The following is a 19,688-nucleotide window of genomic DNA, read 5'->3' on the forward strand; positions in this document are numbered from 1 at the left end:
CTTGTGCCTCCCCAATCTGTAGTAAGTGTTCAATATCTTGAGTGTTTTGCCTTCGCAAATATTGTGCTCCGAATACACTGATCACGCCTCTTGTAACCTTATCAACACATTTTAGTGTTGTAGTTTCACCGATTCTTAAATAGTCATCCATACTATCAGCAAACGTTCCATATGCCAACATACGAATAACAATAGTGCATTTTTGCAGCGGTGAAAGACTTGATCTTCCAGTTGCATCAACCCTCATTCAGAAATACTCATCCTGTTGACCCAAAGCTTCCACAATACGAAGGAACACATGTTTATGCATTCGGTATCTTCGACAAAATTGCTCATTTGTGTATACTGCAGTTTTTGAAAAATAATCATTGAACAATCGATCATGTCCCTCTTCACGATTCCTCTCTATATTCCTTCTTTGACGTCTTGGCCTTCTAGAGCTTGAGGCTTCTTCTTGATTTTGACTTTAAAAAAAGTCTCACGAGTTCTTCATCCATGCCATCATTCATATAATCCATGAACATTTTTGCGATGTGGGAAGGATTAGAAAGATCCATGAGAAAAGAAAGTTAATATTGAATAAGATGATAATAATTTGTAGAAAGTTAAAGAGGTTGAGAATGATTGTGAGACTTATTGTGTTACTAATGATTATTTATAGGCGTAGTTTGAATAACGACTAGTTTAAATAACGACTAGTTTGAATAACGGTTAGTTTGAATAACAGTTAGTTTCATAATACATAACCATATAACGGTTAGTTTGAATAACGGTTAGTTTGAATAACAGTTAGTTTCAAAATACATAATCATACTAAAAATATTCAAAATACATAATCATATTAATTAAGGCCATATTTTTTCTGAATCACATCGCACCATAAATAATGAGTTTGTAGTTGTCTTGAATTCATAGTTGATGTATCCTTTGAGAGAATTTGTAGATCATCGATCTTCCATCTTTCCTCTTTCATCTCATCCTTCTTAATCTTTGCTTCAACCTTTTTTTCTTTCAATCTCGTGTTTTTCACTCTCAATACGTGCATAGTCTAATGCAAACACTAACATCAAATGAGTTTTCTTTTTGAATTCATCTTTGAATTCATCATATTTAACATTAGGAGTAGACATTTCCACCATATTTTCTTTCTCCTTCCTTTTAGATGCCTTTTGACCGATTGGACGACGTAACAGAGTAGGTGATGATGGATTGTATTCGTTGCTCGTTGGTGTCAGTGGGTTAGAAGACGAAGAATATGCTCTAGATGCTGAATTCTTTGTTCTTTTTGCAAAAGCTTTTGATGAACCTGCGAGCCATTTAGGTTCATCTTTCAATAATCTCCAAGCAGTCTCAAATGTAAACTTTTCACCTTCATCTTGAAAATAAATTCTATATGCAACTTGCATGATATTGTACTCAGAGCTCCACTTTTTTGTGTAGATAATGCTTGTTTGTAGCATCCAACAAACTTTTGAACATATGGATTAATTTTGTGCCATCTACGTTTTAGTTCCATCGATTTCCTCTCTTTGTAATTCATGTCACGATGCTTGTTAAATGCTTCACCAATTCTCTTCCAGAAACTATCTCCTTTTTTATCAACCCCAATAATTGAATCCTTTGAAACGTTGAGTGATGATTGAATTAGAATTTCATCTTCTTTTGGTTGGAATCTTTGTTTAGGCGTATTCACAACTGGTACAGATGCAACTTCTTCACCAAAGGTAGTATTTTCCAAGCTAACTTGAGTGCAAAATTGCGGTGTTTCATGTTCTTGATCATTTGATTGCACACCACTACTACCCATTTGAACAACATAAGGCATATTGGGGTTAGTTGGTTGAGATAAATTTTTTTGATATTGATATGAATACGGTGATGTATGATAGGAGTAATTTTTAATGGATGAATTATTTTGTGGATTTGGGATAAAAAGAGAGTTTTGAAAATTTGGATTATGGTGTGAATTTGGAATAAGAGGTAGATTTCCAAAATATGGATTGTTTTGTTGATTTGGGATACTAGGAGGACTTCCATCATTTTGTATAAAATTGGACCAAGTATTATGTTGATTGGGATTCATTGTCAAATGAAATATATGTAGACAAAAATCTAAAATGAGATAAAATAAATTGATTGAATTTAGACTAGATGTGAATGAGAAATTGAATATAATGAGAGTTAGATATTTATATTAATAATTAACATACATGTTTAAAAATTATAATAGTTGCAGTGATTTAAATTTGTTACCGTTGAAGTTGGTCTATTTTATTAAAAACTTGTTTGGAAAAATTGTTTGGAAAAATTGTTTCCGTATTCTAAATTTTAACAATGAACATTTTTAAAAACCTAAAATCTAATATTTTAAACTTTATAGTAAAACATCTCTAATATTAATCAAAGCTACAAATTTATCAATTAGATAAAATAAGTTAATAAAGAACCTACTTAGTTATTTGAGATTCTCTATTTAAATCTTTTACTATTAACATGATTTGGAAATTTTCTTGTGTCTGGTGCTTAATAAATAATAGATTGTAAATTTTGAATTCAGTTTTTAATGGGGGTAGCGTTTTGGCTCTTTAGAAAGAAAATGAAAACTTGAATGTATGAAAATAATTTATTAGTTATAATTTAGTGTAAAACATTACTTAGTGTATGAAAATAATTTATTAATTATAATTTAGTGTAAAACATTACATGTAGAAATTATTACCATATTATAGAAAAAATAGTACACCTTAATTATTAATCAATTAAAATTAGAAATAAAAAATTACCAAAGTGACACATTACTTAGTGTATGAAAATAATTTATTAATTATAATTTAGTGTAAAACATTTTTTAGATTTTTTTCAAACAAAAAACTGAAACTGGAAACGGAAACAAGTTTTACAACTTTTCTATTTTTTAGTTTTTAAAACTAAAAAACAAAATTATTTTTTATTTTTTGATTTTTTTTAATTTTATTTTTCATAATTATGTTTTTTTAATTTTATTTGGGCCTTATGGCCCCCTTTTGAAATTTAGGGCCTTCTAACTTTAGGCCCTATGTATTTGAGGGTTTACTATTGTTAAACTTTTTTAGGCCCTCTTAATATTGGGGCTGGGGCCTAAATTAATTGGCCCCTTAAATTGACACCTCTAATCTTACATATGCTTGTGTCTTAATCACATCTATGTTTAGTTTGTAGTTTCAGCTTATTAAACAGTAAACCTTCTTTATCATCCATGATAAAAACGAAAGATTGGTTATTTTTGACCATGTCACCTTTGAGCCTCTTTGCTTGTGTTGATGCTTTATTTAAGTAAAATAAAATATTAATAATAAAAGGTAAATAACTCAAATAAAATTCAGATACACGAGCAATTAGTACAATATGTACCAAAATTAACAACAGAAAAAACAAACACAAAGAGATACAAAAATAAGAAGAAAAAGCTACAAGGATAGCTCAAGGCGGCCGGACCACCAACGCTAAATGAAAGACCTCCATAGATTCTGAAGTCATTCTATGAAGATGCAAGAAGTCTCCACTGTTTTACCAAAAACTCATTTTCAAGCAAACAAAATACTACTCTTCCCCATATATTTCATGTTTGTTGAAGAACCAGAAGAAACAATCTCATTTATAGTCTTCCAAATAGTCCAAGCCACATCATGCCAATTAAAAAAAATACTTCCACTAGACTCCTCCATGCAACATAAAGAAAGAAATCTCTCAAAGAGAAGACTATGATCTCTTAGAAGAACTGTCTGTCAGCTTTTAAAGAGAAGACTATGATCTTTTAGAAGAAGTGTATGTCATCCCAACCATCTAAAAAATTCTATACCATACATTGCTAGCTAAGTCACAAGTGATAAACAAGTAAAAAGCCGACTCAACAAAAACACCACAAAAAGGACAAAAACTAATACCAGTATCCACAATCACATTTCTCTTGAATACATTCTCTATAAAAAATAACCTATCAAGAAAGAGCTTCCAATAGAAAACAATCACCTTAGAAGGTTCCTAACTTCCTCAAATGTAGGGGAAAACCCGTTTGCAAGTGGAGGAGAGTTAAATTGAAAAATTATAAGAAGTCAAAAGAGAATGATACGAAGAGGTCACCAAGAAAGTATCATCCCTTGTAAGTTTCCAAATCCATGTATCTCTATCCAAGGAAAAATATATTCCTTCGAATAATTGAGAGGAATTCAGCAACAATAGGTTCCTCATGAACAAAGAAAGACCACTTCCACCTAAAGTTCCAAGCGAGGGTCTCATCCATCCACATACCTATCTTTCCCACACTCCCCTTAGGATAATAAATGATAATAAATAATTTAGGAAACCTATCCTTAAAAGTTGAATTCCAAGGGTCATTCTAAAAAGATGTATGAAACCATAATTCGACCTTCTTAGTAATACGACCCACAAACTAGTCAAAAGGATCTTATTGCTTATATCCAAGAAGAGAAACTCCTTTCCACCAGGAAGAGGAATTGTGAAAGTCCGAATCTCTACCACCCCTTAAAGAAGAGACAATAGAGGCACCATAATAGGTAAAAAGGATCAGAGGCATTCGAAATAAGACGTTGTCTCCATTTAGCCAGGATAACTAAGCTGACCAGAAGGAGATATTTTACCCCTAAGCTACCTTTACTCTTATGCTTAAACACATTGACCCAACTAATCTAAGAGATTTTAGCACAAAATAAAGTAGAACCGCCCACCCCTAAGCTAACATACATGTGTTTTCAAGAATTAAGTCTCTTAGATAAAAAATTAACAAGGGGATCCCAGAAACTTCTCAGATCGAAACACCCCTTAACAGAAAGCCTCGAGTATTTAAAAGGAAGGGTCTCAAATCTACAATGAAGAAACTCACTAGCAGAATCCAAAAAGACAGTGTCCTTATTAACCCATATCAGGCTACTCTTAGAAAAATTCACCTAAAGACTAAAAGGTTGCTCAAAACTCCTAAAAATAGTGTTTATAGTCCAAAGGTTCTCAATAGATGAATGTGCTAAGACAAGAGTATTATCTGCATATTGAATATGAGAGACCACCAAATACGAGGTTCTTATCCAAAAATCAATGAGAAGACCCAACTCAATGATGCTACTAATCAAACCAGTTAACCTTCATCTATAAGTAAGAAAATGAGTATGTTGATTGAACCATATAAGTGATAGGAATTTTACAGGGGGTCTTAAGCGTTGAGTTCATTGCTCGACAAGGTTGGTTGTCATGTGTCCCCTTCATTATCATCTATCATACGCTCTTGCCTATTTTTCCCGTGTAATATTGTCTATCCACTTTAAAGCCTCTATGTTTGTTCTTCGTATTTTGTCACAATAGTAATTAAATTTCGGTCGATTAACACATATCTTACACTGGAAAAATTAACAAAGATTAGTAGATAAAGAAAATGGTATAACTATTAGTGGTAAGTGTAAATATAGATTGTTACCCATGTTAACAATTATTTGTGAAGTTCCTTGACTTTAATCTCACACATGAAATTTTGCGTAATGTGTCTAATGCAGTAAACATGTGAAGATGGAGGATATTTCTTTCTTTTCCAACATGTCTTAAAGAATACCACAAGATGACTATGATCAAGTCATGAAATCAAAATTTTCGCGATTTAAACAAGAAGGATCAAAATGAGTAAAAGAGAAGAAGACATTTGATCTTGAAGGGAAACTTGCTAGAAGGTGAGCATAAGCCAAGCCAAGAATATATGGCTTGGTTTATACCAATTTCATTTAGATATGTTTCCGCTATACAATTTTTAAATGACCCGTGTGTTGGAACAAGATTTGGTTATGAACTCAATCTATAGTTTCGATGATAACAATACATATATTTTATATGAAACAATTTTGTACTCTAGTAGTTTCTTGAGTGTGCAGATTCATTATTTTGATTGACTATGGATTACTATTTGAAAAATCATCAGAATCAACGCTGACACACCTCAGAAGAACTATTCATCCATTTTTGAAGTAACATCAGCAGTCCTGAAGAATGTTGAATGTTCATTAGAAAAGGATCATCAAGTGTTTCTAAGATAAGCTACTCTTTCATATTAAAAGTAAAGATTTTGAAGCTCAAGATGTGTCGTTCAGATAAGCTTTCGCGTTCAACTCTGAAGACTATATTCTGACACTGAACAATCAAATTCTCTTGGGATGTTCACATTACTTGATCTCTTCCGTACTCTCACTACCTCAGATCAAAAGTATATCTCTTAGAAGGGAAGATCATAAACTTGCGCTATAAGCTTAACGGTACAATAGTACACTATCTTCTCCACTACTGCAAGGACGTATGTACGACCCCAATTTTTGTATGCTCTTTGTATCCAACGATCATATTTGAGCCTTCATGTCAGCTGGCAAGGAAAGCAACGTCTTGACTTTCTCAACGGTCTAATTTTTAGGACTATATATAGTGACACTCACCATTGAAGAAAAGCTGCTAATTCACTGTTATTTGTTCAAGTTACTGAAGCTGTTGTTCAAATATTATTTCATCAACTACAACTTCAACGTGAAAGCAAGTGAAAGAAATTAGAGAGATTATATTTTTCTAAACACTCCATTGTTTGTGAGAAATCTATTATAAGAAACTCTCTAGAAACACAAGAGTTGCTGCTCATAATTTGTGTTATTTTTTTCTTATAATTTGTTTCATCCTGCTTATTTAGAAGCATTTGTTGTAAAACACTTTCTATAATAATTTGTTGAGATTTGTTTTTCTCAAGTGACTAGGTTGTTAGTCTGAATACTTGAGAGGGCTAAGGTGTCTTTCTAGACTCTTAGAGGTTGGTTGTAATCTTTCAAGATTAGTGGATTAAGTCCTTATCTAAGGCAAAATCATCTTGGCAGGTGGACAAGATTAGCCTTTTCTAAGGTGAACTTGCATAAACCAAAAATGTCTTTTCTCTTTCTCATCGTGTTTATCTCATTTGATTTGGTGAATAGTTTCTCTAATTTGTTTTTGAAAGCCCAATTCAAACCCCCATTTCTTGTGTTTTTCTCAACCTTCACCACGTCAACATGACTTTATTCAACACAACATGTCCTACCCATGCTTTAAAAAAAATCCCCAGAACTACCCATCACAATTTCCATCATAACCTTCTTGTTCAACCAGTCCATATCCAGACACATACCTTCAACCGACCCAATCACAACACTCTTATCACAAATAAATTCCGCAAATGGCAACACACACCAACACATAACAAACATATCATTACACCTAATCCACTCTTCAAGACACATTCTATACCATCCTGTTTCAACAACAAACTCCTTACACCCCAATTACTCAAACAAACTACTACTACCAACAATCACAACAACAAACCTCACTTCAACCACCCCTTTCAATACACTCTAATTCCTCAACCTAAATTCGACTACTCAAATCCTCAACCCCAACAACAAAACTTTAACACTTCATTCTCTCATACTCCAACATTAAACCTTGCAAAACTTTTATTTCCCTTCAATTAAACAAACTAGACCAAACACCTTAACACGATGTCGCTACCGCGAAAATTAACAGAGTCGCCACTAACATATTTATCCTGAAAAGGAAGGGAATGCCAGCAAACCACAAAACAAAACAACGGTCTCACGACCAGAGAAAAAGGGTAAGGGAGTCGGTTACGCGAGGGGAAGGTGCTAGCACCCCTCGCGCCCATCGTACTCGATGGTATCCACGCTAGTGTCTAAATCTATGGGTGTGTAACAAATCTACGCTAATCTGGACTAAAATGAATGCAGAATGTAGGGAAAAGAAAGTGTTGTGCTCGCACGGGCCCTACCCCGCTGCCTACGTATCTGTTTTGCAGAATCAGAGCTACCGTAGCTCGGCTAACTAATTTCTGTTTGTTTTGTGTTTTTTAGGTGAACGAGTTACATTCACACTCCGCTGCTCGACCTTTGGAGACTTATGCTTGGGAATGGAGCGGAAATAACAAGCTCTTAAGAAAAGAAAATCAAAGAGTGTGGTTTGTGTTTTAAAAGATGCATGAGGAAGACCTAAGCTAAGGGGGGAAAGCTTGCTACCTAATGTTATCATACAAAGGGTACCAGTCTAAACTAAACTAAACAACCTACGGGGAAAAGCGAATGCAAACAATATAGCACACAAACGAGCATCCACTCGTGAAGCAAACAAACCAAAGGCACTGGCCAAGTGGTAGAAAGGCGGTCCCGCCATAGCCAAGGGGAGCAGCTCAACCCAAGTCAACCAAGCATCAGACCTCGTGAAAATGATCGGGCCATAGACAAGAGGGCGGACCCCTCTCAGCAACCAAGCCGTCACGGATCGTAAAGGAAAACGGTGCGTGCGTACACCGAGCATCAACGTCGAGCGACGCGAGCTATAGAAAAAGCGGGGGTCCGGCTACATGAACCCTTTTCCTGACATACTCGATAACAAGATCTTTTGCACGTTCGGAAGCAAGCAACGCGAGGCGTGCGCATACTGAACAGACTCGATGAGACTAGGCGGGGGTTGATTACGAACCCTTGACCGCATGCCTTCCATGAGGACTTAACGGAGTGCCATATAGGACTTATTACACCGTGACTCCCTGCCGCAAAGCACAAATATAAACACACCAACAAAAACAGAGCCTCTTTCGAGGGCTTGGCCAGATGCATGTCTAAGTCCTACTTCTCATGTTATAGGATGATGCGAGAAAGCGATAGAGTGCAAGAGAAATAAAATGAAACGGGAGACAATACCGAACGGATAGCAAATCCGCAATGAGCTAGCAAGCGTAAGCAGAGAAGAAACTTCACGTAATCTAACATCCATCAAAGCCAGGAGTCCAGCATAAGCGTCAAAGCGATGCGGTGTGAAAATAAATCACAACCGCTATGTAGTGCGTATCAAACACAACCACATAAGCAACCTGCAAGAGAAACACAATCCAGACAATACAGGAATATACATCTCAATGAATGAGAGATCAGGTGACTCGCACTGGAAATAGGTTCGTGTCCCACAAATAAAGTGGAACACGACGCAAATCAATCGCACCAGAAGCGAAATCGTGTCCCACAAATAAAGTGGAACACGAAGCAAGTCGAATCGCAATCGAAAGCTCTCTTGAAGTACCTCGCACATCTCAACAACCAAATCAGTAATAACAAGGAGGCACGCACCGCCATAGAAAATAATAGGAATTAAATTCTAAGTAAATCCTAAAACAAAAATCTAACAAAATTAAATTGTTTTTTGTGACATTTTTATCTCAAAGTAAAAGAACAAAACTATGTACAAAACAATTAAAGTCTAACAAGCAAAATATTACATGTTTTTTTATTTTTATCATGTCAAAAGAAAATTAAACAAAACTACAATGACTTAGCATGCTAAAAAAAAATAATAGGAAACAAAACTAGTAAAAAAACTAAATATAACATGAATTGGATTGAATCAGGGAGGTGTATTGTGAAATCAGGGTGCAGTATTGAAAATAATGGTGAGCCTAGTGCAAGATGCAGGCCCAAAGGCCACTGGCCCTGAGTGTTTTTTTTGTACAAATTTCTCAGCCAAAAATGGCGTGAGGTGCTGGGCTTATGAGGAGGTGTAGCCAGCAATTCGTGGCAGGCCCAATGCATTCTATATTCAATTTTTGCTTGATCCAATTGCATCAGAATTTTATGATTCAACTAATCCTAATCACAATGTTAATCCAGATTTATGCCAATTAATCATGTCATTATCCGTCTAATCTCAATTAACAAAAGATTAATAGTTAAAACAGGGAAAGGGATTAGGGTTTACGTGTGACCCTTGAACTTGTTGAACTCAGCAGCTTCTCATCTCCCTCCCTCGCTCATGAATAAACGGCGCCGCGGAGAGTCTTCATTTCTCCGATCGAAACGGCGGCGATTCTCTCCTCTCTTCTCCGATGCAACTCCGTCGCTCATCTCACTCATCTCTTCTCTCAGTTCTCTCTGATCTCGTCTCTCATATCCCTCTCGTTTCAAGCTTCCTTCCGTCTCCGACGCTTCTCCGACCTCAACGATGCCACGCGCCGCCGTGAATCCCTATCCTTCCCAATCTCGTCTCGTCTTCAATTTGTATTTCACGTTTTTTGTAACATGTTCTTGACACGACGTCGTTGCTCTTGTGCGAGATAAAGCGTTGTTGTTGATGCGCGTTGAGATTGTTGTTATGCAGGTTTTCAGAATTTGATCGATGAAGAAAAGAGATTGAAATGTTGAAGTCTGAATCCGTGGAGAGGGAAGAAGATCGATGGAGTTTGAAGAAGATGATAGAAGAGATTCCAAAGTTTGTTACGGTTTGTTACATCTTTCTGTTATCCGGTTGAATCAAGAGAGAGAGAATTGAAGAGTGTATGAGTTCTTTTTGTTCTCTTCTGAATTTCTGGTTTTTTGCATAATCGTAAGGTGATTGGAGAATCAGAGGAAGCCGTGTGATGATTGAATCGTGAGAGGAGATTGACGAATGAAGGTTCGGTAAATGATTGAAGGTTTGTAGAAGAAGTTTGTGATTACCAGATGATGATGATGAACGACGCGATGATGAAGATGATGAAGGAGGTGAATTTCGAGAGAGAGTTTTAGAGACTCAAAGTTTGTTACATTTCTAGAATTTTTTTCTCAGTTTCTTGTTCTGATTCTTTTGTTATTGTTGTGAAGGTGATTGAAGGAAGATGAGAAAGATGAAAGAGATTCAAGGCGTGTTTGAAGATTGAAGCGTTGGTTGTGAAAATTCAGAGGTTCTTGGAGAGTTGAAAGTTTGTTACGCTTTCTGGTGAGTTCCCATTCTGTTACTGACTTTTTTTTTTCTAAGTTGGTTATTCTCTCGGCTTTTATGCAGAATCTTGGAGAAATGTTGAAGCCAAGGTATATGGAAGCAGTGATGATTGAAGATGGTTATGATGATGAATTCAGAGAGAAAGATTGGAAAAATTGTCAAGAGATTTTCGGTTCTGAGTCTTGAAGAATCCATCCGAGAGAGCCAATTCAAGAGCGGGAGTTTTGTTACCTCTCTGTTGTCCATTTTTTCTCTTTTGCTATTAGTGATTTTCTTATTTTTTGGATTACTGTAATATTTTTGTAATGGATAGTATAAACTCTTGTAATGGAGACATTTGGGATATTTTTGAATTGAACTTAGAACCGTGAAAGATATCCAAATTAAAACTGTGCTATGCATACGTCTTGGAACCTGCTCTTTTTTGAAATCCAAATGTATTTTCTCTCCACACTTATAAACCTCACTCAACTTAAACAACTTTGATCAAATTTTCAACTTTGAATGAATGCCTCAAACTACACCTTATTTCTCAAACGAAACCTTATCCTTCAATCTTGTATGCACCGAATTTAGCCATCTTGAACAAACATATGCTCCTGAACAATTTGCGCTCGTGACATCAAGTAATCACTAATGAGTACGAAATTTTTATTTAATGAAAACTTGTCTTCAATTCTCAAACCATAAGTGACTTGAACCTCAATCACCCGATCAATTTGAAAGAACAACGATGTCTCAATTGTAATGAATCTTCAAGTCATATATCATGCCTCGACAAAATATCTTCCTCAATAAATGGCTTTAACGTGATGCCCTAAGGAATCCTTTGATGAAGATAAGAAATGAGACACATAAGAACATCTCGACATGAAATCCAATGATTCTCAGTTGAATTAATGATCTCGGAACAATAAAAAACTCTTTAATATTTCTTGATTTTTGAGAGACGAAATAAACGTCATTTGGTAACTTAAAGCACAGTGAAGAGGGCAAATTTTGGGGTGCAACAGCTGCCCCTATTCAAACTTCTTGAACCTGACGAGTGAGAAACGAAAGTTCCGAACCGTTGAGGTGGAAGGAGATTGAATACCAGAATGAACTCGAAAATTTGCACTCTTGATCAATAGAAGATTCCATCTTGTAATAAGAAAGAATATACCACCCCATAGGCAGGGGGAAAAAACTTCAATTGATCTGGATAATAAATAAGCTCCAACTTGTGATAAGAAGGAACGGGCACCCACAGGCAGGGGAAAACACTTCAAATGATCTGGGCATCAAGAGAAGGAACATCTCGACTGATCTGAGTATCAGACGTAGCAGATGTCTCCGAACATGCATCGGGATAGATGTCTTAGGTCGATCTGGGAATCGAAGGAGATACATCGGTTGATCTGAACATCAACGGGTAAAAGGTATCTCTGATCTGGGAATCATGATCTGGGAATCTGGGCAGACATCTCTTCTGATGCAATTAAATCATCAGGTAGATATTCCTACTAATCTGGGAATTAGCGGCTAGCTCCTTCGTAAGACCACGGGGATCCGGAGGCGGTTCCTTCAACTGAACTGGAAATCAGGATAGGAACAATATCTCTTCCGAACTGTGTACGCCGGGGAAAGAATGCCTTTAAACTGATCTAGACATGATGCTAGAAAATAAGTAGGACAATCTTCATCTGAAAGACAAAGTCGATCAGGCAAACATCTCCATCTGATCTGATGATATCAGTGGCTTGCTCCTTCGGAAGATCTTGGGAGATCCGGAGGCGGTTCCTTCGACTAATCTGAAACTGGATATTAGGATAGGAACAGATGTTTCTTCCGAACTGTGTACGCCGGGTAAAGAAAACGTCTTCAACTGATGGTTAGGCATCAGGACTGGGCAGGCGAGTTTCTTCTTCTGAACGAACTAAATCGTCAGGGAGTAGATATTTCCAACTGATCTGATGTATCAGAGGGCTTGCTCCTTCGGAAGATCTTGGGAGATCCGGAGGCGGTTCCTTCAACTGAAAGTCTGATTTATCAGGAATAGGAACAAATATCTTCCACCGATCTGGGGGCATCGGGAATAGGAATGTCTTTGAACTGATCTGAACGGCGCCAGAAAATAAGTAGAACAATCCTCTTCTGAATGAAAAAGTCAACCAGGCAGACATCTCCATCTGATCTAGATATCAGTGGCTGGCTCCTTAGGAAGATCTTGGGGAGATCCGGAGGCGGTCCCTTCAACTGATCTGAATATCAAGAATAAGGACAGATATCTCATCCGAACTGTGTGCGCCGGGAACGGAATGTCTTCAACGAATAAATTGACAATCCTCTTCTGATCTCAATATCAGGATAGCGCCTGTAATGATTAGGCGAACATTGCTCTCTAGGGGAGCATTCGTATCTGGATAACTTTCCTGCAGAAAGAAACAGATATGATATGATTAATGCATGATGCATGTATGAATGTTTATGGAATAACGTTCCCGAGAAGGAAGACGCTACACGCTTTTGAGAATGCTATGCAAATGATGCATGATCCGAACGTTGCTTAGGGAGGCAACAGATGAGCACTGAATTGCTGAAGAAGTCCTGGAGAGAGTATAGAACTTTGCGGGAAGGACAAGATGAGTGACCAAGGGACACAAACTGCGAGCTAGCAAAGATGGATCAAAAATCTGCTGGAGACGATCAAATCTGGATGCGAGCTCTGTTTGGGGAACAAATCCTGCTTGGAGATAAGAACGTCCCACTTGAATGCTTGGGGAAGACCCTGGCAACTTCATTGGAGAAGCAAATTCTCGACATTCTGGGGATGCGGAGATAAGAGCAAGTCATGAAGACAACTCTGATGGGGAGTAACCAACTAGCTTGCGTATGACGCATTCCGCTGGGAAAATCCTTGAAGGACACAGATTCTGCTGAGGATGCATATGAATCTTTGCTGAGGAAAGAATTCAGTGGGGAAGATGAATACTTCTACATAGCGATCCACTAGGGAGATGAGAGATCCGCTGGGGATAAGGGACTTGGCATAAGAACCTCTTGTTAAGGTAACTCCACTGGGGAATAAGATGACTCTCCTGGGGACAACAGGTCAATCTGTTGAGGAGAGAAAACCTCTACTGGGGAGAATGAGGAATTCGGGCAAGGAACCTCATTAAGAGCTTGCTGGGGAATCAGATACCATTCAATCATGATTCAACTGGGGAGAAGACATTCCACCGGGGAGTAAGATTTCTGAAGCACGGAGATTGCATTGAGATGCGCTTTACTGAGGATATGAGAATCTTGGAACAAAGAAAGCCTCATCTGGATGTACTCAGCTGGGGAATGAGAATCTCTCACTTGGATAAATTCGCCAACACACTGAGGGTGTACTCGAAAGGATGTACCCGCGAGATAAACCGATGAAAATGCCCCAGGATATAGCATAACATCTTCACGGGGTTTCCTCACATGATAGAGAATAGTGATGCTCACCCACAATGGGAAAATGCAAGAGCAAACAGATTGTCAGACATCTGAGCTTGAAACTTTCCAAACAAGCAATGGATTCACGAGCTGATAGGCAAGCAATGATTAGAACACCAAACAAGTATCGGCCGGAGCATCAAACAGACATTAGTTCTTCAAGGGAGTGCCACCAGGAAGTGGGCTTTATGGGTCAAGCAAGTGTTGACTTCAAAGGGACCAAACAGGCATTGGCTTTCATAATGTTTCTGCATATTCGTATTGATTGTAAGGATGCCAACAAATATTGGGCTTTCAGATCAATGTTAAGGATGACGATCCTGACTTTCAACAGCCTTCGAGTTCATAAGTTGTTTAGCTAACACCTGAACTTTCAATTGAACACCTCCTGATGAGGAAAGAATGCCAATGCATAGTGTCTTGCCCCAGCCTGTAGGGACTTTAAAGAAATTGGTCTCGTAAGGACCTTCTGATATCCGTTCATATCAAACTGACTTGCCCCAGTATCACGAACTTTGGAACCATGCCCCTGATTGACCAGAGTTGTAGGTAGCTTCAACTGCACGGGTGAATGCCCCTGATTACTCAACATTTTGAGAGATTCTTCGAATCTTGACCTGATTGCCTCAGATTGATTGAAAACTTACTCGATAGAGTATTCAAACGCTTCTTGTGCCCCTGAGGGTGATCAAACTTTGAAATATTCTTGCATCAACTCAACGGAGTTCTGAAGACAACTTGCCCTTCGGGAGGAATAAACTTTTCATCTAAAGTTCATGATGGAAACTTTCTTGATGTTAAACACTTGTTCACTTGCAAAGAATGTTTATTATGAGAAATATAATTCTAATGCAAAGAGTATGTTTGTCCTGAAGTTTAAAGAAACTTTTTTTTTTAAAAAAGGATGTCGTAACATCGAGTTTTTATGAAAGAAATATGGTGTGATACCAACTCAAGCGCTTAGCGGATCTCCTAGGAGTCAGCTTACCGTATTCTCGTGTATAGTCTGCTTTCGAATTAACCCTGCTTCAATTAGGACTTTTAAGGGTTGTAACGTGGCCAGGTTCACGGTTTGAGAAAAAAAGATTTTTAGGCTCAAAATTATTTGGTGCCCACCCCCTTCGTGATGTTCTCCATTTCTAAGTTCAGTTAACTCGACATGAGCACTCATCTTCCAAGAGGAATTTGAGATGATTGAGGAATCAATGAGGCGTTCGGACACGGCAGTCACTTTACCTTTCATTTTTGGTGTCTGATCACACGACTTTGTCCTTGATTAACAATTTCATTATCATTTCCTTTTTTTCTTTTTTTTTCTTTCTCTTTTTCTTTTCTTTTTTTTTCTTTCTTTCTTTCCCTTTTTTTTTTGACAAGTCGTGTGATCCTGAATCTCAGATTTGTTGGATGTGATTGTGACTGCCTGAGTCATTGATTGATGAAGAATTACCATTGTGGTATCGTCATATTTTGACCTCCTGGTGTGAGGGATAAACCACAACGGCTTGGATGTTGGTCTTGACCTCCTGATGTGAGGGATAATTTTGATGTCTCGACCTCCTGAGGTGAGGGATAACTGTTGTGGATTTGATTTTCCTCAATCTTTTGAAAGATAGCCATTGTTGTATCTTTAGATGTGTGTTCCCGGTGAATTTTGAATGCTCAATCAGGTTAACTGAATACTACCCGCCCCTGGGTTAAATGCGAGGGTTTTTTCGTATAGAAAAGAAACTCCTACTTCGAAGGCTCAGAGGGGTTAACAAAGGTTTCACTCCCTTATATCTCCAGTGTTTGGGAATTTGAAACAATGCCTGCACATCATCAACAGGGTTCTACTCAAAAGCATACCATTTGAGGTTCTTGGTATTATGTTCATCATTCTCCCTACGGAGTTATCATGCTTTGTTAACAAGAGTTGAATATCACAAAAAACATAGAAAAACATATATAAGCAAAAGCGAATGGATTTTTTCAAGACAAACATATCCAATGCATTATGATTATAGTTCAAAAACAAACAAGTTTTACATACAAACAATATTGAACAAAACAAGAAAGCTTAGACATGAACATGCATGATGAATTAGGAATTGCCAATGTTGAGGAGATCCTCTCCGTATGGACTTGTTGCTTCAGAAGATCCGCTGAGTCAAAGGAGAACTTCAATTATGGCCTTCAAGCGCGAATGTGATAACATTTGAGTCCATCAGGTCTTGTACCTTTTCTTTGAATGGATGAAAACCTTCAATCAGATAACCAAGTACCCTAGAGTGGAAAACGCACCAAGCATTAGGTCAGAACACTTTAGATCACTTCTTGGAATAAGATTTTGGCGAGGCCATATGAAAGTTGTAAGTGCTCAACTTTTGGGATTTGAGTTGTGCCAGTGGTGCACAAACTCAAGATACAAGGCGTCTTGCTTATCCCTCGGTCGGGAGCCCCAAATAACAGCGAATGGAGTTTGTGAATGCTTTAGGGATTTGAGCTGCCAGTGATGCGAACTCAAGAACACGGAGTCTTGCTTATCCCTCGGTTGGGAGCCCCAAACAACAATGACAGAAGTTTGTGAATGCTTTAGGGATTTGAGCTGCCAATGGTGCGAACTCAAGAACATGGAGTCTTGCTTATCCCTCGGTCGGGAGCCCTAAATATAGCTGCTGAAACAGAAAACACCATCATGAATGGAGGAAACTTGTATTACTATCAGCGAACAACAATAACCTCTGACGCTTGGCTATCAAAGTCATTACTTGGAACACACAATAGCTGTTGTGAAGGAAACCTCTGGCAGTACCAATTGCAAGTGATTCTCATGAGTTACTTCCTCGAGGAAGAACAAACATTCTACTTGCAGCAAATGAAACGGGATTGACCAGTAGAAACCAATATGAATAAACTCAAACACCTCTGCATCAATCATGTCTGGATTCCTTGTACCTCAACACCTTGTAAAGCTTGACATTATGATAAGGTTCCCCGAGAATGGAAAACACCGAGTATTGTCATCGAAATCAGGAGAGTTATCTGTGGTGGGAAAGATCCAAAGCAATGAACCTTAACCAACTGAAATTCCATCAAGCAGGGAAGCCATTGGACATAAGGCATTACGATTCTCATCAGATTGTTTCTCTTACTCTTTCCGTCTCTGTTGACAAGCAAAGGATACTGAATAGGAAACTCCAGGAGGAGGTGACCTAGGATATGAAACAGAACCTTGAGAATGAGAGGTGTCTCTGCAGAACTCTTTTGATTATTATCTTGCAGAAGATTCTGGCGAAGTCACACGGAATTTGTAATGCTTTAGGGATTCGAGCAATGCAAATGGTGCAATACTCAAGATAGACAATGTCTTGCTTATCCCTCGTGCGGGAGCCCCAAGCAACTTCAGAGACTTGTAGATACTAACATCATAACCAGGTGCCCCAGAATAGAACTCACACCTAATGTCATCATCATCAAGCATAGAATCTCAACTAAGCTTTCCTCTTGGTCACCCCACAAAGTTGCTTCATGACTCATCTTTGAACACACAATAAGAACAAATCAAGTCTCTGAGTATGGTGAGAGTACCAAGTCTGAATAAGAAATCCTCAATCCTGAACACCTGTTATGCATGAAATATATGAGATGCATGATATGCGTGAAATGCCATGTTCATTCGATTTCCAAGGAATCCTCATGTTTTGATTTTTAGCAAGAGATGAAAGAGCTTGACACGAGGCTTAAAGATATGATTCCTTGAAAATGGAAGGAACATGTATGCTAGTTATTTTTTTGTACATCATTTTTTGGAAAGTAAATATGCAATGATGCAAAGTGGTGGGAACCACAATACTGGATATATCTGGGATGCCGAGAGATCACACGGCACAAGATCAAAGGTTCGGCATAGGTTCGGACCACCACACGAACCACAAGTCACCAACGGAACAAGTTTCTATCGGAACCAGAACATATAGTCACCAACACACTGAAGTAGAACATAGATTACCACTCGAACAAGAACCATAGTACCCCACGAACAGGAACCAATAGTACACTCGAACAAGAACAGCGGTAACCCACGAACAAGAACATCGGTAACCCACGAACAAGAACAGCGGTCACCAACAATGTACCTGTTAAATGATCATTGATTCCCGCCCCACTCACGGGTGAATCTAGGCCAAGGTAGGTCAAAAAAGCCAACAGAGGATCGAATGTAGGCGTTATCATACGATATTGCCTCATTCCACCAAGCTCTGCCCGTGGATACGTGATCAGATCAATCAGGCATACGCCTTCTGTCCGTCACGGCCACTCTATTCCTAGTTCCTATGGTATCACTCATAGCCTGGGTATTGGGCCTTTTACCTCTTGAAACACCCACCCACAGATAGAAATCCAGACAGTCCAGAATATGATGCAGAAAAGTAAAAGCGCACATAGAATGCAATGCAAACAGATAAATATGCAAAGCAATAAAAACACCCAATGATAAACACACAAGCGCTAGGATCGACTCGCTAGGTCCGGACCAGCAACAGGTCGAGACGTCCCCAGCAGAGTCGCCAGCTGTCGCTACCGCGAAAATTAACAGAGTCGCCACTAACATATTTATCCTGAAAAGGAAGGGAATGCCAGCAAACCACAAAACAAAACAACGGTCTCACGACCAGAGAAAAAGGGTAAGGGAGTCGGTTACGCGAGGGGAAGGTGCTAGCACCCCTCGCGCCCATCGTACTCGATGGTATCCACGCTAGTGTCTAAATCTATGGGTGTGTAACAAATCTACGCTAATCTGGACTAAAATGAATGCAGAATGTAGGGAAAAGAAAGTGTTGTGCTCGCACGGGCCCTACCCCGCTGCCTACGTATCTGTTTTGCAGAATCAGAGCTACCGTAGCTCGGCTAACTAATTTCTGTTTGTTTTGTGTTTTTTAGGTGAACGAGTTACATTCACACTCCGCTGCTCGACCTTTGGAGACTTATGCTTGGGAATGGAGCGGAAATAACAAGCTCTTAAGAAAAGAAAATCAAAGAGTGTGGTTTGTGTTTTAAAAGATGCATGAGGAAGACCTAAGCTAAGGGGGGAAAGCTTGCTACCTAATGTTATCATACAAAGGGTACCAGTCTAAACTAAACTAAACAACCTACGGGGAAAAGCGAATGCAAACAATATAGCACACAAACGAGCATCCACTCGTGAAGCAAACAAACCAAAGGCACTGGCCAAGTGGTAGAAAGGCGGTCCCGCCATAGCCAAGGGGAGCAGCTCAACCCAAGTCAACCAAGCATCAGACCTCGTGAAAATGATCGGGCCATAGACAAGAGGGCGGACCCCTCTCAGCAACCAAGCCGTCACGGATCGTAAAGGAAAACGGTGCGTGCGTACACCGAGCATCAACGTCGAGCGACGCGAGCTATAGAAAAAG

At 38.5% G+C, this 19,688-nt stretch overlaps 1 pseudogene; it reads right to left on the reverse strand.

Moving 5' to 3' along the window:
• Positions 1-841: 841 nt before the first annotated feature.
• LOC131600011 (glutathione S-transferase T3-like) lies at positions 842-1,825 on the reverse strand (annotated as a pseudogene).
• Positions 1,826-19,688: the final 17,863 nt, after the last annotated feature.

Source organism: Vicia villosa, linkage group LG4 (assembly GCF_029867415.1).
Source record: "Vicia villosa cultivar HV-30 ecotype Madison, WI linkage group LG4, Vvil1.0, whole genome shotgun sequence".
Lineage (NCBI taxonomy): Eukaryota > Viridiplantae > Streptophyta > Magnoliopsida > Fabales > Fabaceae > Vicia > Vicia villosa.